The sequence below is a fragment of the Gopherus flavomarginatus genome, chromosome 8 (assembly GCF_025201925.1).
Source record: "Gopherus flavomarginatus isolate rGopFla2 chromosome 8, rGopFla2.mat.asm, whole genome shotgun sequence".
NCBI lineage: Eukaryota > Metazoa > Chordata > Testudines > Testudinidae > Gopherus > Gopherus flavomarginatus.
In genome coordinates, this window is record NC_066624.1 from 76,865,847 (window position 1) to 76,889,758 (window position 23,912).

General features: G+C 41.6%; 1 protein-coding gene across 8 annotated transcripts in view; it reads left to right on the plus strand.

Moving 5' to 3' along the window:
• ACSL3 (acyl-CoA synthetase long chain family member 3) overlaps positions 1–23,912 on the plus strand; it is a 113,622-nt gene that overhangs the window by 545 nt on the left and 89,165 nt on the right. For 5 of the 8 annotated variants that reach the window (XR_007775780.1, XR_007775781.1, XM_050964032.1 and 2 more), the window contains exon 2: positions 14,886–15,003. The exons of 2 other annotated variants lie outside the window; for them this stretch is intronic. The gene's annotated coding sequence lies outside the window, so the exon portion shown is untranslated. Of the gene's footprint in view, positions 1–14,885; positions 15,004–19,516; positions 19,539–23,912 lie in introns of those variants that run through there. One more of the 8 variants, XM_050964039.1, reaches the window with a different exon arrangement.

A 23,912-nucleotide genomic window follows, 5' to 3' on the forward strand; every position in this document is an offset into this window, starting at 1 on the left:
TGTGTGCGTGGGGGCTTCAAGCGGGGGGGCAGGGGTGAGTTGGTGGGAGGGGACTTATTGTGGGGGGTGACAATACTGGGTGTGGGTGTATGCGTGAGGGCTCCAGGTGGTGTGTGTGGGGGAGACAGGGATGAGTTGGTGGGAGGGGCCTTGTGGCGACAGTGCTGGGGGAGGGGGGGCTCCAGGAGCTGGAGAGTTAGATTTGGGGGGGGGTGGTTGGGGGGTACTGGGGCTGAGATTGGCAGGTGTGGTAGAGCTCCAGGGAGAGGAGAGCGAGGATGGTGGATGCGGAGGGGGCTGCAGGGGGGTGTTTGGCGGATGTGGGAGATCAGTGGGGTGGGGAGTTGAGTGAGGTTGCTGTAGGTGAGGAGGGTGGATTGGGGGCTGGTTGAGGCTTTAGGTTAGCTGGGGCTCAAAGAAGTGGGGAATGAGGTTGGTAGTTGTAGGAAAGGGTTGGTGGGTGGCTGTGGGAGGGCTCAAGGGGGAGGGGAGTGAGGATGGGCTGGGAGGAGAAGTGCGTGTGGCCCATGTGTGGGTAAGGTGTGGGGTTGATGGCGGGAAAGAGAAATGGCTGGATGGGGATGTTGAGGATGGTTGAATGTGGGAAGTTGTTAAAATTGGGCTACAGCTTCAGTGAAGGGCAAGTAAATAGGAATTTGGGAATGAGTTAGGGAGCTGGGATCATAATAATAAATAATAATAATTGGAGATATACCTGTCTCCTAGAACTGGAAGGGACCTCAAAAATTGAGTCCAGCCCCCTGCCTTCACTAGCAGGACCAAGGACTGATTTTTTTTGCCCCAGATCCCTAAGTGGCCCCCTCAAGGATGGAACTCAAAGCCTGAGTTTAACAGGCTAATGCTCAAACCACTGAGTTATTCATCCCTGAGTTATCCCTCATGAATGGCTTCCTTTTGCCTTAGGAGCTGCTTGCTGTAAGTTCCAAAGTATCCCTTCAGTTTCCTTCCCTGATCCTCCAGTGCAAAATAACAGTCTTAGGAAATGAAGCTACAGACACTGCTTCCCACATGGAATTGGTCTAATGACATGTGTGACTCTTTAAAGGGACAATAACTTAGGCCTTGTTTACACCTAAAAATTGGATTGACAGCTGCAGCACTCAGGGCTGTGAAAAACTTTGTGCCCTGTGCAACATAGTTAAATTGACCTAACCACAGCTGTAGATGCAGCTAGATCAGCAGGGGAATTCTTCTGTTGACCTAGTTACTGCCTTTTAGAGAGATGGACATGGACAAAAATACTCCTCCTGTTGATGTAGGAAGTATCTGTGCTACAGCGGCACAGGTGCAGTGCTATAGTGTAGAAATACCCTTAGCCTCAGAGTAAGTCTCAATCCCAGATACAGGAGGTCTCCCAACATGGTCAAGCCCAGTGGCGCTGAAATGGTGTTGCAAGAGTGAGACTTGGACTGTGTCTGCACTTGCAGAGTTTTTCCTTTGGCAATTTCACCGGTGATAAGGAATCGGTAAAAGAAAAGCACTGGTTTCTGTTCTCACTTTTTTTGTCTGATCTTGTAAGCAACTGGTTTTTAAGTGAGGTGAAACTTGTGGGTACACAAGACAAATCAGACTCCTGAAATGGATACAGTAGTCGGGAAAGGTTGAGAGCCACTGGTGAAGACTAAGGGCATGTCTACACTTGAAAAAAACGAGGGAGTGTCTACACTTGCCAGTGACTTTTTGCGGTGAAACTCAGAAGTTTCACCACAAACAGAAAACTACTTACCTACACTGGTATTGAAAAATTGCTTACTTTCTCATTTTTACCATATAATAAATAAATTAGAATATAAATATTGTACTTATTTTGATATATAGTATATAGAGCAGTATAAACAAGCCCTTGTCTGTATGAAATTTTCATTTGTACTGATTTCGCTAGTACTTTTTATGTAGCCTGTTGTAAAACTAGGCAAATATCTAGATGAGTTGATGTACCTCCTGGAAGACCTCTGTGTACCCCCAGGGGTATATGTACTTGTGGTTGAGAACCACTGATCTACACTACCAGTTTCTGTAGGTATATCTGCTTCACTCAGGGATGTGGAAATCCACACCCCCTGAGCAATGCAGTTATACTGACCTAACCCTCAGTGTAGACAGCACTATGTTAGTGGGAGGGCTTCTCCTGTTGACATAGCTATTGCTTTTCAGGGAGGTGGAGTACTTATGAGCTCTTCTCTCAGGCCTGGTCTACACTAGGGGGCGGAGTCGATGTGAGATACGCAGCCTCAGCTACATGAATAGTGTAGCTGAAGTCGAAGTATCTTATTTCGACTTATGTCCCGTCCTCACGGCGCAGGATCGACGGCTGCGGCTCCCTCTGTCGACTCTGCTACCGCCGCTCGCCCTGGTGGAGTTCCGGAGTCGACAGATGAGACGTGATATATCGATCCCTGATAAACTGATCGCTATCCGGCGAGTAGTGTAGACATACCCTCAGTGTAGGTAGTGTCTTCTTGAGGTGCTACAGCAGCGCAGCTGCACCGTAAGTGTAGACAATCCCTGAGAATTTTTTTTTAAAACTTCTAATTACACACAGAAGCCTTGAAGTAGAAGTAGTGAGAAGGGATGGGGATGCTCAATCATGTCTATTGTGGTGCTCTAGTTGTTCTTTTGAAACCTGTATTTGAGGTGAGTAGACTTTTTTTTTTTTTTGTCTAGGCTGAGAGGATTTCAGGGGTGATTTTACTGGTGCTGTGTCTCCCTACACAGTGGGAGTGGTAAATATAATGTAGCTTATTTCAAGGAAAGTGTTTGGTGTTAATGACACATAAAAAGACAGACATGAAGTAGAAGGTTTTCTTCTGTCCTGAATATGCCCTGTCTGATGATACATCTTGTTTTTTCTGTTTTTGCGGGGTAGGAGAAGGAGAGCAATTGACTGGAGAAGAGAGATTCAGGGACTTGAAAGAGACAGGCCCATAATTTGGTCCAGCATTTAGATTGTATTTAAAACAACAATGATGAAAACAAAACAAACTCAAAACACCTAACTATATGATTTCGCATTCCAGTGTAATTTTTTAACAAATAAATATTCCCAACCAGTGGCTAATGTAAACATTGCAGCATTGTACTAGTGCATGAGAACAAGGAAGTGAAACTCACTTGGCAGTGTCTAAAAAGAGAAACCAGATAGTCTATTTACATTGTCCAAATTGAAAAAATATAGAAAACAAAAAGTTTAAGTAAGTTAGATGTGTAAAATTTTCAATTTTGCTAGTTCTTTACCTTTAGGTAAGGGAAAGGAAATTTGTAGATATTCTCCAGTCTTGTTGTGCCTTTCTAAGTAAAACTATGTGACACCCATAAAATGTACTAAAAATGATTTTTCATCAGCACTTTAAAATTGCATATTACTGTATTTCTAGTGGTCATCTGTTACTTAATTCAATACTAATTAAATTCTGTGAGGTAGCTCTTTTATAAAATTGAAAAATGTATAGATGATGGGGAATATACCAGATTGAAATAGCTAAAATACGGTTTCAGATAATTCCATAAAGGTGGTGCTACACTTCCAGACTTAGAAAATGGAGCTTTTGGTTTGCTTTTAACAATTTGATTTATTGGTCTGAACTTTTTTCACTCTTCGATCATGCACTGAGAGGCTTCAGTGAGAGTCAAAAGGGGCTTTGCATGAACACGGGGTTCACTCACACAGTTAGTAGTATAGGACTGGGGCCTTAAAATCAGTCTCTGCAGTTGCAGACAACACTACAAAAATCTGAAAGTTGTGACAAAGTTTGAGTTTCTGCATGCTCTGACATCTTCTTTAACTTGATGGGCATGGTAGCTGTGGAAACTATAGATCTGTTTTAGTTTAATATAGGCTTTCCCCTCAATTAGTTTTTTTAATTGGCAGTGTTACATCCTCATTAAAGAGTGTTAGGTTCTAGAATGTGTGTTCTGGCCATGGTGCATAGACCCCTAAAACAGTATGGTAGCTGATAATCTAAACATCGGTTTAAAACTTTTTGGATGGTGGTTTTCACTGGAGCTGCATGCACACCCTGCATTTATCCTCACATCCAGTACCTTGGGGTTTAGAAGGAGCTACAGCACCAACTGCTACGTAATTCCTTCTTATTGTTTCTGGCGATGTAAGCAAGTACTCACTATTGTCTGTTGCTGCTCCTGTAGGTCCCTCTTCTTGGGAGGGGGTGGGTGGGTAGTAAACTGCTCTTTTGTTTTCCAGTTCATTTTAGGGTAATTAGTGCAGTTGAGATGCTTGGCCCAGATGGTTACTTTTTTGGTAACTTCACTGAGCCTTGGTTGTTCTGCCATGATTTTGTGCCTGTAGGAATGATTGAAGTTAAGCTCCAGGGCCTCAAGTCTTGCCACTTATGTGAAGGTACTATATACACCTCTACCCTGATATAACGTGGTTGTGGGGAGCCAAAAATTCCTGCCACGTTATAGGTGAAATGCTGTTATATCAGGGTAGGAGTGGCAGGGCTGCAGAGGTGATTTAAAGAGCCCGGGGCTCCTGCTGCGGGGAGCCCCAGGCCCTTTAAATCACAGGCGGAGCCCCATTGCTTCAGCCTCAGGGTAGTGGTGACAGGGCTCCAGTGGTGATTTAAAGGGCCCGGGGCTCCCTGCAGCAGCCAGAGCCCCAGGCCCTTTAAATCGCTGGTGAGCCCTGCTGCTACCGTGCCATATGTGAACCCGTGTTATATCGAGTCATGTTATAGCAGGGTAAAGGTGTACTTAATGGATCAGTGTATGAGTGCTTGCTATGACTTAGAGGGGTAATACTTAGGATCTGTTTTAGCCTCACAGAGAGCCATAGAATGCCAACTTGAGCTTAATCTTAATGACTCCATTACTAGACTGTGCTATTCACCCTATTACTTCTGGCTGTATTTGGCTCCGTCACACATGCTGAAGCTCAAGAGCTCTGAAAAATGTCTAGAGTCACAATCAGTGACATGGATCTGCATCCGTCCTGGTTGGTTGGTTAAAAGCAAGCAAAACCACAACTGTGCAAGTCAGTGCCTCCTTCAAAGATGCATACATACCAAATTCCTTGAAAAATACAAGGTCTCTTAGGGCTTGGCTACACTGGAGAGTTGCAGCGCTGGTGGTGGGTGTACAGCTCTGCAACTTACTCACCGTCCACACTTGCAAGGCACATACAGCGCTGCATCTCCCTGGCTGCAGCACTGGCTGTACTCCTGCTCTGCCTGGGGTATAACGATTGCAGTGCTGGTGATGCAGCGCTGCTCCGCCAGTGTGGCCACCAAAAGCGCTGTAATTGGCCTCCGGAGGTATTCGGAGGTATCAGAATGCCTGTTCAGCCACTCCCAACAGCGCTGCAAATGTGGCCACACTGCAGCGCTGGTAGCTGTCAGTGTGGCCACACTGCAGCGCTTTCCCTACACAGCTGTACGAAGACAGCTGTAACTCCCAGTGCTGTACAGCTGCAAGTGTAGTCACAGAGTTAGAGAGACTTGGCAACTTTGAACCTGAAATTGTTGGGGTTTGAAAAATCTCACTGACTTTTCAACATTGTCCAGTTCAAGCAATTGAGAAAGGGAAAGCCACTCTCTCAACAAATATATTTTGAAACTAGCCTTCAGTCCACCTTCCAAAAGTGCTGACCATTTTTACCCAATGCTCTAAAAAAAGGATTAAAGTACTTTTATACATATCCTGTTCCTGGTTTTTGTACTGAATCTGCAGCCCATAGTAGGTCAAGTTAGGCTGATTTCCCTTGCTTAGTCCCATAGAAGGAAGAGACAAAGTGCAAGATATGTAGGGGACGAAGTCATGCTCCTCAGCTATCCTCCATATGAACATAGTTAATTACCAAGCTGTAATAGTTCAGTAAAATATCTTGTTGTGGGACAAACTGACTCCTTTGCATGAAGAGGCACAGGAGGTCATCACAATGAATTGATGAATTCTGAATTTACAATTTATACAGCTTCAAACAGCGTCTAGAAAATGATTGTAGTTAATTGCTGCTTGTTTCACTTAAATTTAACCATGTTTTTCTGTAGTTGTATTGCAGTAGTGCCTAGAGACCACAACTGAGAACAGTGCATTGTTGGGCTAAGCACTACCAAAAAAAAAAAGGTAAGACAATCCCTGTCCCAAAGAGCTTACCATCTAAATAGACATGGTAGACAACAAGTATGGAGGGGTAAAGGTGTGGGCAGTCCTTGGTGTGGTGCTGCAGGTGTCAGGGTGGATTTGATTTAAATCAAATGGATTTAAATCATGATTTAAGTCACTAGTCAAGAAAACTCAATTTAATCATGGATTTCTACAAAAAGTGCATTCTTATTGGTGGTTATAACCTTAATACATATTCTCCACAACTCAGAGATAGATGTAGGTTTCATTTTTAGAGGGTACACACTATGCATTTTTTAAATGATTTATTTTGAAAACTTTTCAGATTAGTTTTTCAGCTATATCAGAAAATGAATGACTGGTTATTTCATTTACCAGTGGTAATTGAAGCAGATATTTATGAAGTCACTGGGAGATGAACTATCTCCAATTCAACAGGTTAATCATTAATATTTGGAGGATTTTCTTGCCATGCTGTATTAGGAGGAGAACATCACCAGACAGACATTTAAATTGTTTTATTTAACTAAAACAACAATGTTAGTATTCTGGATTTTTTTCTTCAACAGCAAACATATAATATTTTAACAAAACAAGTATATGAATTTTTGAATTTAGTTAAACATTCAAGTTTTTTGAAAATCAGGTTTGTTTTTGTTAAAATTGTTTTTAACTAAAATAGTTAAATGAAATATTTAAAAAAAACAAAAACAAAACAAAAATTAATTCGACTTATGTCAGCCAGGTCAATATGAGAAACTTAAAATATTGGCTTCTGCAGCTAACTCAGTTATCTTCACCTTCATTTTCATATCTCTACCTTTCATAATCTGGAAAAGAAAAACATGATTTCCTGCTTTTTCAGGTCCCAAACGATTTCTCAATTTGGAATGAATTAGTCCAAAGGAAGAAAATATTCTTTCGACACTGCCAGAGGAAGCTACTTCTGTTAAAAGTGAGATTATCACTTCAACAGTCTCTGAATCCAAGTGCTTAATTGACTTCCACCAGTTCACTGGTGTGACTTTCTTTAAAACATCATTAGAAAACATATATTTCTTGAATGGTTCACTCTTAGCTCTGAAGTTTATTATAGTTGGCATTATGGAGGGATGGTTGCTGGCTTTCCATGTCATAGCTGACTCCTCTTCTTCAGCAGTTAAGGTTTGACCCTGGTACTGAGTATTGAGAATCATTGCAAGAAAATGAGCTGGCAATAGTGCTTGTCTCATTCATTTTTTTTAATGCTTGTAATTTAACTCTGTCATTGTATAGTTCTCTTTTTAAGATCTCACTCCGTTCCTTCCAAATTTCAACAGGATCAGGAATCAAACAGCTATTTCCCTGCATTTTGTTCAAGGCTGCAGAAATAGGCTTCAGGGTACTCGACGTGGTCAACATTTCTCTTACACGCAGCGTTGAGAACTTTGGCTGTGACAGTGCCATCTATTTTTTCACGATTTTGTTCATGAACTGTCATCAGATTAGGCTAGTTCTTGATATAGTGTTCAAAACAGTCTGCTGCTGAGTTCTATCACACGTCTTGTGGAAGAGTTAGCTTGGTTCTTCCCCCTTTTTTTGGAGAAGCTGCTGCGAAGTGGTTGTTACAGAAGTATTTTGCAATTTCAGCAACATTAGCTTTTATTTCTGGAATGAGCACTGCACCCATATGTTATTAGCTTGGGACTCTCTTCTAAATAACATCTTCTCATCTTGGATATATTTGCAGCATCGTCTGTGACCAAGCTGCATACTAGACATTTGATTTTTTTTTTCAGTTTGTTTTAGCTTTTACTGCTACTTCTTGTAAGTATTCTGCTGTGTGTGCATTTCCTGATATATAAATTGTTTCTGTAAGGAAGACATTCCTTTCTTCTTTTGTACACAAGCATATACAACAGGATCATTGTGGACATTGCTCCACCTATCAAGACTCAGGTTAACAATTTTACCCTCTAGAGTCTAGACCTTTTGCACGCTGCTCAATTTCTCTTTCATACACTTTATCCAGCAATTTGCTTGCGACATCTGCTCTGTTGGGTGGACTATATCCTGGTCTTATTGACTGAACCATGTTAATGAAGTGTGGGTTCTCAGTCATATGGAAGGGAGAGTTTGTTGCATAAACAACCTGGGCAGTTTTTTCATCAATTACCTCTTTTTGTAATCTGCTGATTCTTATCACAAACTTATCTATGGTGTTTCTGGATGATGGAGGTTTTTTTTTCTTTTTGCTACAGGTGATATACTGTGGCTATGTGGTATAGGTGATGTGGCAGAAACATTATCACTGGCAGATAATTCTGAAACTGTAGAAAATTATGGTGATCTTGAAGGTTGATAGTCTTCAGAATCCTGTATGTTGAGGATGGATTCTCCTAAACAAAATAAGTCAAAGCAGTTACCATATATACTCATTCATTAGCCCGTTCATTTTAAGCTGACCCCCCAAGATGATTAGGTAAAAATAGCAAAAACTGTATGACCTTTTAATAAGCCGACCCTATATTTCAGGGATTGGCAGACTTTGGCTCCTGGCCCGTTAGGGTAAACCGCTAGTGGGCCTGGAAGTTTTGTTTACCTGGAGTGTCGGCAGGCATAGAGTCCCTCAGCTCCCAGTGCAAAGTGCAGACACTGGGAACTGAGGGGCTCCATGCCTGCAGACGCTCCAGGTAAACAAAATGACAATGTATTAGATATTCAATTCAATGATTCTATAGAGTTTAAAATCGTCAGATTTTGGTGGAGACCCGTTTATAAGCCGACCCCCGCTCTTTGATGCATCACATTTTTACCAAAAATATTCGGCTTATGAACAAGTATAGTATTTAATTATTATTACCATACCGCTCATTTAGTATTGCTCATTTAGTATTACTCATTGCATTCACTGACAGTCAGTACTACTTTAAAGGTGAAATTGTAAAAGGAAGATCTGCCTATTTCAGCTATTTATTTTTTATTACAACTGCATCTAAAATGATAGTAACAACTATTTTTTTTGCTCAAACTTGAGAATTGAAGAATAGTCCAGAAGGAAGACAGGCAGTCCTTAAGAAAGAGGTATGAAATAAAAAAAAGTTTACCAACTTGAAGATCCTGCACTTTCATCATCTTCAATGCAGCTTCCTCCTGAGAAGGACACTTCTCATGATGTTTCATTCGGGCAACCAGGCCTTGCATTTCTTTGTTGCACTCTTTGCACACATGCCTGTCTTACCCACAGGTAGAGGAACTTCATTAAAATATTCCCAAACTGGGTCTCTTTTATGACCTGCTGCCATTGTAGGTTTCCCCTTCTAGTGAGAGAATGGTATGGTAGATCTCAAATCAATGAAGGCTACACTCAGAAAGACCTCAAGACTTCTGGAATATGCTGCTCAAGTAGTTTCACTTTTGTTTTTACTGCCTGTCCCTCCCTTCTCACATTTTTGTCCGGACCTCTTCTCCTTGTCAAGATCTATTCTACCCCCAACAATCTTCTGTTCATTGAACTTTTTGAAACTTTGCACTTCTAGAGAGAGGTAAGGGATTGACTCTGTGCACACAAATTTGAAGAGGGACAATAGGGTTGAGGTCTGTTATTTCTCACATCTATCTATTTATTTATTTATTTATTTATTTATTTTTTATTTGTGTTAAAACATTTTTGCTGTTAACAAGCACGTTATCTCTGGAGACACAAATCCACAGTTTGAGAACTGCAAAACTAAGCATCTTTGATGGTATCTTCTAGACTGAACACTTCCCATTGGGTAGATAGAAATATTAACCTAAATAATCTATACAGAAGCCCCTGGAGCCCCATAAGATTGGGTCCCTAATCCATGAACTATTGGGACTCTTTTACAAAACTTTTCTTAAGCATTAAATGAATATATTGTCTCATACTATAGAATTAGAATTTATAATCCCTATTCCATGATGAGATATCTTTGAGCTATAACGCATCTTAATTAAAACGATCTTTAGATAGGTTTTTTCCTCAAAAAGCATTTTATCAAAATAATCTGATTTAAATAAAAAAAGTACGATTTTTATCCACCCTGACAGGTGTGCACCATTTTAATTTCCCATAATTGGCAGCAATATGTTCAGTTTAATAATATGGGCAAGGAGAAGTCAATACACATTAACAAAATAGCATATTCCCTTTTTAATGAGGCTTCAGGACAGGAAGAATTACAGTAGATGGTTCATAAGGTCCCCACATCAGGACCCAAACTTAACATCTGTAGCACCAAATCTCTGAGGCCTTATATTGACGTAATTATGTGAGTGTACACACTACAGCCTTGCTCCTGCCAATGTAAGTGCCCTACTACACTGACATAATAATTTCCCCTCCACAAGAGGTATGGGACTTATGCCTGTGTAGTTAGAGCAATGCAGGGTAGACACTGCATTACTTACATCTATTGGCTGTCATTCTTATCAAATAGGAGCCGTGAAATTGACAAAAAAGCTGGCTCCCACCCAGGCTACTACCTGGTCTCCACTCCAAGCTGGGCTGCCATGCAGGCTCCCGTCTCAGGCTCCCTCCTCCCAGTTGGGCTGCCGCCTGGGCTCTCAGTTCCCTGCTCCTCGCTGGGAGCATTGCAGCTGACTAGGCTCTGGGTGTGGAATTCGCTGCCAGGAGTCCGGCTGCCCCTCTCCCCCTGGCTCTTGGCTCCCTGCTCCCACCCGGGAGCACAGCTGTGCCTGGCTGGGAGCTCCATTCCCAGAGTCTGGTTGGCTGCCCCGTTCCCAGCGGGGAGCCAAAGTGTGTGTGGGGGCAAGTCAGGCTTCCGGTGGGGAGCTGCACGCGGAGCTGAAAGTCCTGGCTCTTAACACCGCACACTGCCCCTCTTAAATCGATGGAAGTGCTCCTGGTGAGGACGTGCGACACTGACAGAAAACATAGGTCCACTTAAGTTTATAGTGTAGACATACCTCAAGGGTAAGTACACAGGGATAAAAAATCCACGACCGATCCTCTGAGAATTGAGGGTCCCAGAGCACAGGCTCCAGCCTGAGCCCAAATGGTCTATACAGCAATTTTTAGCCCCACAGCGCAAGTCCCATGAGCCCAAGTCAGCTGACCTAGGTCAGCTGCAGCTGTGCTGTTGATCGTTTATCCTTGTGTAGACATACTCTGATTACGCTTGTCTAGAGATGGAGAGAATACACTGCAGCTTGCATGTCCTTTCCTTCCCTCTTCCTGTTTATGTAACCCAGCCCTAGTTTGGGGCAGGGCCTCCTTGATTACACCCCAGGCTTTACTTAGCTGTAGGCTCCACTCTGTTCCTTAAAGGAGTAATGCATATCTTCAGAAGGGGAAATAGATGAGGAGCAGCCAAGTGACTTGCTCATGAAAACACAACAGGTTAGCATCAGAGCTGGATATAGGACCCATTTCTCTTGACTCCTGGATCAGTGCCCAGTCCATTAGACCACACTGCCTCGCTTGCTATTCTGAGGGAGAAAATATTTGGAAAATTGAATTGGGGTATGTGTGTTGCAGAGAGAAGCTTTGTTTTGAAGGCAGTGATATCTTGTGATCAGTCTGTGTTCTGGAAGTGAGTTCCATGTTTGTGGGCCTGCTACCTTGAAAGTTCTGTCTTCAGCCCTTACTAGTTTCTCTCTTGTGAGTTAATGTTTCATTGTTCTAGTACAGTGGTTCTCAACCTATTTTACTGGTGACCCCTTCCACATAGCAAGTCTCTGAGTGCGACCCCACCTAATAAATTAAAAGCACTTGTTTATATATTTAACACCATTATAAATGCTGGCAGCAAAGTGGGGTTTGGGGTGGAGGCTAATAGCTCGCACCCCCTGCCTTGTAATAACCTCGCGAACCCCTGAAGGGTCCTGACCCCCAGTTTGAGAACTGTTCGAGTGAGTGCAACTGCGGAAGACAATCATGTTCATGGAAATTGAGGTTGTCTGTTAAAGCTTGGATCCTTATCGTGGAAGACTTTTAAGAGCAGAGCTGAAACACTGAATATGTGCTGTTCAACAAGGAACCATTAAATGACAGGGGGTGGAATATTAGTCTGATATGATTTCAGATTCCTTGCTAAGTAGGTGGCTGCTTTCTTTGGTATTGGCTAGAGCCTTTTTAAGTTGAGTAATTTAAACACAACATATCTAAGGATGCAATAGTCAAGTTGAGGTAACAAACAGAGCTGGGTGGGAAATGGTTTTTCCATCATGCAAAAATGTTTGACATTTCAAAATTTTCCTGTTCTGAATTGGGATGAAGGTTTCACTTTTTGACATTTTTGTTATGAAAAACCACAGAGAGGCTTCCCCACCTCATTTCCCTTCTATGGAATAACAGCCCAATGGTGATTAGGGCAATCAAGTGGGATGTGGGAGACCCAGGGTCAAGTCCTTGCTCTGACTGATTCAGAGGGATTTGAATCTGGGTTTCCCATATCCATGTAAGTGCCCTAACCACTGGGCCATTGGCTATTCTGGAGGCCAGGGTGGGGGTTGAGCGACTCTTTTTTTTTTTTTACCAGAAATTTGATCCTGGATGTAAGAAAACTTATTGACTGAAGTTTTTTCAAAACTGATCAGTTCCTGTGAAAAGCTTTGGTTTTGGTGATTCTGCATTTTTGACAAACTGGTTTGTCAAAAAATTCACAGCTAGCTTTCATTATAGATCACCATGGTCAGATCGGAGTGTGACAGGATGGAGCAGCATACTAATAAGGAGTAGGAGAGACCTATTTTTGTTTTGCATCCATAGCTATTGTGGATCCAACAATACCGAGGACTCTAAGAGAGCTATGGACAGACTTGAAGTAGATATTTTATTTATAACCTTACATATTGGTCCTGAATGAAGTTAGATTGGGGTTTTCTTTCTTATGAAAACCTTATAAAAATTAAACAATATTACATGTTGAACATTATATATATTTAACATTCTAGCTTAATAGATTCATAGTTTTTTTTTTTTAAGTCCAAATGAGGCATTATGATGATCTAATCTCCTGCTTATTGCAGGCCAAAGAACCATGTCCAATGTTTGCATCTGGCCCATAACTTATGTTTGAACAATAGCATATCTTTTAAGAAGATTTCCAGTCTTGATTTAAAGATGTCAAGGGACAGAGTATTCACAGCATCAGTGGTTAATTATTCTCACTGTTAAACATGTGTGCCATATTTCTAATCTGAATTGTCTACTTCAGTTTCCAAATGTTGGATCTCATTGTACTTTTTTAAACATTAACTATATCTCGTAAAATAAATAGGAAGTGTTAGCACAGCCAAAGCAATGCATCTTTAAGAACCTTACATTTTGTTTCCTGACTTTAATGTTTTACTCTTAATGTTATGTTAACAGACACTTTGTTCTAAGGTGAATATTTTTACTTTATAGAAGAACTGAGTTCCTTCATTCTGCAAGAAACCTCACCTTCCTGTTATCTTGTTAGTGAACAACATTGTATTCCATTTATATTATCTTTTAAAAATAGTGGGACACTTCTCATTCTTTCCTTCTCCCACCACCAGCAGTTATAGACAATAAGCATTATCTTCTTTGATTGGCCCTTTCCAGACATGCATGTGTGGTCTGCAAAGGGATAGTGGGGACAATTTTTTTTTTTTTTTTTTTTTTGCTTTTTCATGAAGTATAAGAAGGTCTAAAACTATTTTAAAAGGTTTGTTCCTGTTACCCCCCTTGCCTCCTCCTTTGGTCATCTGTAGAATTCCAGAGCAGACGAGGACTATTTTAACATTACCATGTAAACTGCCTTTCTGTGGAAGAGCCCTCCAGACTAGAATCTGAGCTGCTGCTCCTTTTTGCACTGTTTCAGAATAAAGAATGAGCTCAGTCGCTAGGGCTTAGTGTATTGGGGCAGTTGAAACTGGTTAATGTGACAGTCTTGAGGGGACCTTCCAGAGAGTCCAGCTTGGGAACTGGGGCCTTTTGGACCAGCCTGATGGAAATGCTGACACTGCCAGTGCTGAGAACAGGGTTGAGAATGTGGTTGTAGATCTACAATTATGCTAGAGAAGTCCCCAGCCTTGCCTTAGGAGCTCTTGTGAAATTCCTAATTAATAGTTTAGTATGTGGAGTTTGAGATGTGTTATTTGCATGTATTCTACTTCTGGTGTGCGTGTGCGCCATGTGCTAGAGATTGGCCCTGAGTGATGGGGTTGTAAGTAACAATTATGATTCCACAGTTAAGTCTGTTAGAAAATATTCTGGCCTAAACCCTACTTGTAACACTTTACTATGCTTACAGTATATTAAGGTTATTATAAACAAAAACATATTTTGGCATGCAAATTCAAATGCTATGCATCATTCCAAAAATGCATTTTTTTAAGATTGAAGCAAATCAGCCAAGGAACTTCAGAGGTATAATGTATAAGGCTCTGAAAAATTACCAATTTTTCTATTTTCAGGGGGACAGGGACGTCATTTTTGGTGCATTCTGATACAGCTAATTTATATATTGTTAGTGCTAAATGAGAGCTAGTATAGAGGACAGATTTGAAAAATATTTTTCTAAAAATAAGTTACTCAGACGTTAATTGTGGAGGACTGGTATTGGTTACTGTAGAGGTTAGTCTTCATAAATGACTGCAGTGTAATACAGATACTGATGTAAATTGGAGAAAACAGACTTTGTGAGCAGATTGTAATCTGTAGCACCAGATAACACAGATTATCACAAGCGCACAAGAATGTTGCATTTTCATGTGTCTGGATAAGACTCAGCTCCCCAGTCTTGCTAGGGTTATGACGCCACAAATTATTTCTGTTTACCTTTTAGGAGAAAAACTACCTGAATACTACTTCTCTAGTTCTTGTGAAGGGGTGAAAGTGTCCTCTTGGCTACCTGACTCAATGAGAAGGAAGAATTTTTCCATTCCACCCAGCCGGACCACTAGGTGGGTTGAGGAGTGCCTTGTGGCAATCTTCCATGTTTCTCATGAGAGAACTCCCAGCTCACATCTTCGATTCCTTCAGATGAGATTTTCAACAAAATGGGGATGATAGTGCTATGGATGTCCTAATTCCTTTCAAAACTGGTTGTGAAATTCCTCCTCAGTTGGTCATTCATCTTGTCATTGTTATTCCTATATGGATCCTGGTGAGGCTGTTCTCTGCAAACCTTATGGAAAATATCCTTGATGTCTTATCTGAAGTACGTTATAGCACTTTATCCATCCAGCTTGGTTTCTTTGCAGTTGCTGCTGCTCATTCTTATAGGGTTCTTAGGTAATGTATGATTAAGGCTACGTTTTAGTCACAGATATTTTTAGTAAAAATCGTGGACGGGTCACAGGCTGTAAACAAAAATTCATGGGCCCGTGACCTGTCCATGACTTTTACTAAAAATACCTGCCCTGACTAAAACTTGGGCAGGGGGCCATGGGTGCTCCTGCAGGAGGGTGGGGTGGAATCTGGAGGTGCTGGGGGTGTGTGTGGCCTGGGACCACTGCTGATACTGGGGGAGAGGGGGCTGGGCTGTGGTGCACGGCCCCGGACCCCTGGTGGTGCTGGGGGAGAGGGAGTTGGTGGGGCTGTCAAGGGCTTCCTACCTGGTTCTGTGTCCCTACAGCCCTTAGGTGGCTGAGGCAGGACCCAGGGCAGGGGCTTCACTGCTCTTACCACAAGTGCTGGCTACCGCAGCTCCCATTGGCTAGGAACTGCAGCCAATGGGAGCTGTGGGGGTGGGTAGTGTGCAGCGCAGAGACCCCCCTCTACCGTGTAGGAGCTGCTCGGGCGCTATGCCAGTGGGAGCTGGGGAGCCCCCTGCCCCGAAGTAAGTGGCCCCCCTGCTCTCCTGCCCCTAGCCCTGAGCCCCCTCCCACACACCCAAACTGCTGCTTCTGGCAGCCTGAGACAGCACCAGCCGTTACGAAAGTCACAGAATCCGTGACCTCCGTGACAGACTTGCAGCCTTACGTATGATTAAACCTGCCAGAGCAAAAATTTTAAAATTAGTTGGTTTTTTTTTTTTAAATATGTGCAATGAAAATACCTGAAACTTCTATTTCTTGCTGTGTTAAAAAATGTTACAAAGTGGATGGCAAGATCTACAGATTTCCCAAACTCATTGGCACGCTTGGGAGTGCAAGATTTTGAAGTGGGTGAGTGGGCTATTTTTAAAAATACATAATTTAAAGAAGACAGTAATTAAATAGTTTTTATTCTTAAAAATGAATCATAATTTGTCTAAAATAAGTAGAAATTCTCTTTAAATGCATTTAAAGAAAGTTTGTAATATTTAAATATGTGCACTGAAAAAAGAACAAACCCCTCAAAGCTGCACCCAAGATTTTAATAAGCTGTGTATCCATCCTTTCAGATCCTTCAGGACTAATATATGTTGCTGAATTTTTTTCAGTCTTCTAATCTTTGCTTTTCAAGACTTAAGTAAATGTTTTGCTGATAAATTTTAAATCAATTTCTGTATTGACCCATTCCCTTCACCCACATTGTTTGTTTGTTTGTTCCCATCTCACTATCTTGACCATATGTTTTCAAATCTCCCTAAAGGACTGCTTCCTTTATCCTGGGACTTCTAGAAAAAATGGGAGAGAGAGTTTGGAGAACTGATCAAATAATAAGGGTATGTCTACATCTACAATTTTGCAGCGCTGGTTGTTACAGCTGTATTAGTACAGCTGTATAGGGCCAGCGCTGCAGAGTGGCCACACTTACAGCAACCAGCGCTGCAAGTGGTGTTAGATGTGGCCACACTGCAGCGCTGTTGGGCAGCTTGCAGGGGGGTTCGGGGAACGCGAGAGCAAACCGCAGGGAAGGAGACCTGCTTGCGGGGGGGGTTCGGGGAACGCGAGAGCACACCGCGGGGAAGCAGGTCTCCTTCCCCGCGGTGTGCTCTCGCGTTCCCCGAACCCCCCCGCAAGCAGGTCTCCTTTCCCGCGGTGTGCTCCCGCGTTCCCCGAACTCCCCTGCAAGCAGGTCTCCTTCCCCGCGGTTTGCTCCGGTGTTCCCCGAACCCCCCCGCAAGCAGGTCTCCTTCCCCGTGGTTTGCTCCGGTGTTCCCCGAACCCCCCCCGCAAGCAGGTCTCCTTCCCCGCGGTTTGCAGGGGGGTTTGGGGAACGCGAGAGCAAACCGCGGGGAAGGAGACCTGCTTGCGGGGGGGTTCGGGGAACGCGAGAGCACACCGCGGGGAAGGAGACCTGCTTGCGGGGGGGTTTGGGGAACGCGAGAGCACACCGCGGGGAAGGAGACCTGCTTACGGGGGGGTTCGGGGAACACAAGAGCAAACCGCGGGGAAGGAGACCTGCTTGATTACCAGAGAGGCTTCCTCAGGTATGCTGGGATACCTGCTTATTCCACGGAGGTCAAGAAAAACGCTGGTGAGTGTCTACACCTGATGACCAGCGCTGGATCACCAGCGCTGGATCCTCTACACCCGAGGTTCGACCGGGTGTACGGCCAGCGCTGCAAACTGGGAGTTGCAGCGCTGGTAATGCCCTGCAGATGTGTACACCTCCTAAGTTGCAGCGCTGTAACCCCCTCACCAGCGCTGCAACTTTGTGCTGTAGACAAGGCCTAAGTTGTATGACAGAAAAGTTCTTTAAACAATTGTTTTCCCCCTCTCAGTTCATGTGAAAGCAGAATCTGCCACCCAGTGGAAATACTTATAAGGAGACTCCTAGAATATGATGATGATAATAAAATCTCCATAATTCTTATCTTCATAGTTTTCAGAGAGGATGTATTCATTCTTTAGTTGTCTTTCCCTCTACAGTGTGGCTCAAAGCCCTGGGGTGGCTTTCTCCCAGAACTCTTTCCTATTTTATTTTATTTTTTAATTTTTGGGGGGAAGGGAGTGTCTTCTAGTTTTAATTTGCTTCCATATGTTTCATTAATCACAATGATTCATAATCTCCTAATACTGTACACATCCATATTCTGATATTATATCATAAAGTACTTTCCTGCCACCTCACTTTATTTATGCAATAGTAGAGACTTTGTGCACTGTATTATATGTGTTAGTATTTCAGTACCACAATGTACCTTGACCTTCTGTATGTCAAGGACATTGGGAGTTAGAATTCTGAGATATTACCAGAAAAAAAAAGAAAAGAGAAATAACATACAGTGTAACCAATAATTTCTCAAATAGCGAGGTTCCCTCTGACTCAAAATGGTGTTTCATGTTGACCATGAATCTGTTTTTCAGGATTTAAATTTGCATATCAAACTTAGCATCTCAATATTGATATACAACTTTAGCCCAAGTAATAAAACATGTTCCCCATGCCTTCAAGGTATAGATCATTAAACCTGCTAGAATTTTGTGACTTTCATGAGTCTGTTATCCTGTTGAATTTTGTTTTACTTTTTTGTACTTTTCAGAGTTACCTGTAAATACTATTTTCTCTTTTGTTCAAAGTGTTTTAATAACTATTTTTAATAGGAAGTGTGGGGGGCATGAATTAGTAAGGCTTGATAAACCCACTTACCTAATAACAGTGAATAATACGTTTTCCTTGTCTAAGAGGTAGTATGGCCTACTTTGGCATAGGACTTGGGAGACCTGGGTTCTGTTCCTGGCTATGCCATTGCTGGGTGACCTTGGGCAGGTCACACCCCCTGTCTGTAAAATGGGGATAATGGTACTGACCTCCTTAGTAAAACACTTTGAAATCTACTGCTGAAAATCACTATATAAGAGCTCAGTATTAGGGAGCTTGTTTACCAATTTCTGCAAAATTAAACTTTTTTTTTAAATGATCAAAGGTTTCTAGCCTTTTTAGTTTGGAGAAAAACCTTCCAAATGTACGATTGGTTGCAGTGTAGACCATACTGCAGAGTATAATTTTCAGATTGTGCATACTTATCTATGGTACCTTTAATCTAGTTAGTTTGGTAAAGAAAAGCACTGAGGATGTAGTGGCATAGGTTTCAATGTGATCTAGCAATGTAAGTATGCATCTACGGGGCTGCCTTCTATGCTGTCGTGTCCTTACTGCTATTTTGAGCAAGCTAGCTAGATTAAAGCTAGTGCGGATATGTCTACATGAACTAAATATTACATCCAAGGTTGCAGTGTAGATGTAGCCTTAGTTGGCTTACAGAATCTTTGCCTACCTTAAGATATTTACATATTGCAGTCAGTGGCTGTCAGTAACAGGTGCCGGTCTAACTGTCATTTCTGAAATGTTGCTGAACACAGTTTGATCTGATCTGTGCTTCCACTTGATGGGTGAGTGAGTGAATGCTGTTTAAGTGCACAGTCAAAGGGTATGTCTAGACTACCCGCCGTATCGGCGGGTAGTGATGGATTTATTGGGGATCGATATATCGCGTCTTGTTGAGACGCGATATATCGATCCCCGAATGCGTTCTCCATTGACTCCAGAACTCCACCAGAGCGAGCGGCGTAGCGGAGTCGACGGGGAAGCCGCGGCCATTGATCCCGCGCCATGAGGATGAGAGGTAAGTCAGAATAAGATACATTGACTTCAGCTATGGTATTCTTGTAGCTGAAGTTGCATATCTTACATCGACATTCCCTCCCCAGTGTAGACTAGGCCTAAGTAACTTGACTCTGCACTGGGGAGTTACTGTAGTGGGATGGGGACATTTTGCGGTTGTTGTTTCAGCCTTCTAGGTAAAGTAACCTCCACCACTTTTGCTGTGTGTGTGTGTGGAGAGAGAGAGAGAAAGAGAAATAAGACTTGTCTACATGGGAAAGCTTTTGCAAAAGAAATTAGGGTGTGAATTTAAAACGCAATAGTTATTCCACACTAACTCAAAGGCCATGCGTATACTACAAAATTAAATTACTGCTTCAGTAAATTAGTGCCGCTTGTGTGCGTCTACACTTTGCTCCTTTTGTCAGTAGTGCTCGTCCTTACCAGGAGCGCTTCTTTGAATTGTACTAACTATGTCGACCTTGACTCTACGCTGCTCTTGGAGGTAGAGTATTAAGTCGGCATAGCAGGGCAGTTATGTGAGCGGGAGCAAAATTTAAGTATAGACACTTCCATAGTTAGGTCGACGTAAGTTGCCTTGCGTCGACCTATCTGTAGTGTAGACCAGACCTTACAGTGCACTAAGGGTGCCTTTTGTGTGGTTTAGTTTAATCCCACTTCCCAACAGGGTGGATTGATATAAATCAAAGTGATTTAAATCACCAAGCAGGAAACTTTACTTTAAATCATCAAATTGAATTATGTTTTGAAATTGTACTTTTAACATAAGAATGGCCATACTGGGTCAGAACAAAGGTCCATCTAGCCCAGTATCCTGTCTTCCGACAGTGGCCAATGCCAGGTGCCCCAGAAGGAATTAACAGAACAGATAATCATCAAGTGATTCATTTCCTGTCGCTCATTCCCAGCTTCTGGCAAACTGAGGCTAGGGAAACCATCCCTGTCCATCCTGGCTAATAGCCACTGATGGACCTATCCCCTATGAATTTATCTAGTTCTTTTTTGAATCCTGTTATAGTCTTGGCCTTCACAACATTCTCTGGCAAAGAGTTCCACAGGTTGACTGTGCATTGTATGAAGAAATACTTTGTTTTTAAACCTGCTGCCTATTAATTTCATTTGGTGACCCCTAGTTCTTATATTATGAGAAGGGGTAAATAGCAATTCCTTATTTACTTTGTCTATGCCAGTCATGATTTTATAGACCTCAATCATATCCCCCCATAGTGGTCTCTTTTCCATGCTGAAAAGTCCCAGTCTTATTCATATGTAAGCCGTTTCATACCCCTAATCATTTTTGTTGCCCTTTTCTGAACCCTTTCCAATTCCAATATACCTTTTTTTGAGATTGGGCAACCACATCTGCACTCAATAGTCAAGATGTGGGCGTACCATGGATTTATATAGAGGCAGCATGATATTTTCTGTCCCACTATCTATCCCTTTCTTAATGATTCCCAACATTCTGTTTGCTTTTTTGACTGCCCCTGCACATTGAGTTTTCAGAAAACTATCCACAATAACGCCAAGATCTCTTTCTTGAGTGGTAACAGCTAATTTAGTCCCCATCATTTTATATGTATAGTTAGGATTATGTTTTCCAGTGTACATTACTTTGCATTTATCAACATTAAATTTCATCTGCCATTTTGTTGCCCAGTCACCCAGTTTTGAGAGATCCTTTTGTAGCTCTTCACAGTCTGCCTGGGCTTTAACTATGTTGAGTAGTTTTGTATCATCTGCAAAATTTGCCATCTAACTATTTACCCCTTTTCCCAGATCATTTATGAATATGTTGAATAGGCTTGGTCCCAGTACAGACCCCTGTGGAATACCACTTTTACCTCTCTCTTTTCTGAAAACTAACCATTTAGATCTACCTTTTCTTTTCTGTCTTTTAACCAGTTACTAATCCATGAGAGGACCTTCCATCTTATTCCATGACAGCTTACTTTGCTTAAGAGCCTTTGATGAGGGACCTTCTCAAAGACTTTCTGAAAATCTAACTACACTATATCTACTGGATTGTCCTTGTCCACGTGTTTGTTTGAGCCCCTCAAAGAATTCTAGTAGATTGGTGAGGCATGATTTCTCTTTACTAAAACCATGTTGACTCTTCCCCAACAAATTATGGTCAACTATATGTCTGACAATATTGTTCTTTACTGTAGTTTCAACCAGTTTGCCAGGTTTACCGCCCTGTAATTGTAGGGATCACCTCTGGAACCTTTTTAAAAAATTGGCGTCATGTTAGCTATCTTCCAGTCATTTGGTACAGAAGTTGATTTAAATGATAGGTTACAGACTACAGTTAGTAGTTCTGCAGTTTCATATTTGAGTTCCTTCAGAACTCTTGGGTGAATACCATCCGGTCCTGTTGTCTTTTTAATTTATCAATTTTTTCCAAAACCTCCCTCCTCTGACACCTCAATCTAGGACAGTTCCTCAGATTTGTCACCTAAAAAGAATGGCTCAGGTTTGGGAATCTCCCTCACGTCCTCCACCATGAAGACCATTGCAGAGAATTCATTTAGTTTCTCTGCAATGGCCTTATCATCCTTGAATGCTCCTTTAGCATCTTGATTGTCCAGTGGCCCTACTGATTGTTTAGCAGGCTTCCTGCTTCTGATGTACTTAAACATTTTTTTTGCTATTACTTTTTGAGTCTTTGGCTAGTTCTTCAAATTCTTTTTTGGCCTTCCCAGTTATGTTTTTACACTTCATTTGCCAGAGTTTCTGCTCCTTTCTGTTTCCCTCACTAGGATTTAACTTCCACTTTTTAAAGGATGCCTTTTTGCCTCTCACTGCTTCTTTTACTTTGTTTAGCCATGGTGGCACTTTTTTAGTTCTCTTATTATGTTTTTTAATTTGTGGTATACATTTAAGTTGAGCCTCTATTATGGTGTCTTTAAAAAGTTTCCATGCATCTTACATGAGATTTCACTTTTGGCACTTTTAATCTCTTTTTAACTACCCTCCTCGTTTTATGTACTTCGCCTTTCTGAAATTAAAGGCTACAGTGTTGGGCTGCTGTGGTGTTTTCCCTGCCACAGGGATGTTAAATTTAATTATATTATGGTCACTTTTACCAAATGATCCAGCTATATTAACTTCTTGGACCAGATACTGTGCTCCATTCAGGACTAAATCAAGAATTGCCTCTCCTCTTGTTTGTTCCAGGTCCAGCTGCTCCAAGAAGCAGTCATTTAAGATATCAAGAAACTTTATCTTTGCATCCCGTCCTGAGGTGATATGTACCCAGTCAACATGGGGATAGTTGAAATCCCCCATTATTACTGAGGTTTTTTTATTTTAATAGCCTCTTCAATCTCCCTGTGCATTTCACAGTCACTATCACCATCCTGGTCAGGTGGTCAGTAATGTATCCCTACTGCTATATTCTTATTAGAGCATGGAATTACTATCCATAGAGATTCTGTGGTACAGTTTGGTTCATTTAAGATTTTTACTTCATTTGATTCTATGCGTTTCCTTCATATATAGTGTCACTCCCCCACCAGCATGACCTGTTCTGTCCTTCCGATATATTTTGTTCCCTGGTATTACTGTATCCCATTGATTATCCTCATTCCATCAAATTTCTGTGGTGCCTATTATATCAATATCCTCATTTAATATGAGGCACTCTAGTTCAATCATCTTATTATTTAGATTTATAGCATTGGTATATAAGCCCTTTAAAAACTTGTCCCTTTTTAGCTGTCTGCCATTACATGATGTAATCGAATGGGACTCTCTCCCATTTGACTGTTTCAGATCAGATTATACCTGTATTTTATCATTTTCCATCCCTTCCTCCTTACTAGGGCATAGAGAATCTCCATTAATAGATCCTCCCCTTAGGGATGCTTCTGTCTGAACCACGTGCTCTTCCGCACATGTCAGCCTTCCCCCAGCCCTTAGTTTAAAAACTGCTCTACAACCTTTTTAATTTTAAGTGTCAGCAATCTGGTTTCCTTTTTAGCTATTTTCCTGAAGAAAGATTGATTCTTGTTGGTTGGTAACCATTAAAACATTGTAAAGGCTACATTTATAACTAAATGTAGCCTTTACACTAAATTTGTTGTTCCTTTTTGTTAACCAGGAGGATACGCTATATCTTTTTTCATTTATTTAAGCAGTTATATAGCTTAACTTGGATTTATTTAGATTCTTAATGTCTACATTTTTTATTATATTTACTAGATTAATTTTTTTGCTTATTGTTTTCATTAAACTCTGTCTGGGTGGAAAGTCAAATTCAATTAAGAATTAACAAAACCAGGCTTTTATTTTATTTTTTTTAAATTAACTAAATGTGCGGGATGCATAAGAGGAAAAAAAGTTTACCAAAACATGTTTTGCATTTAAAACT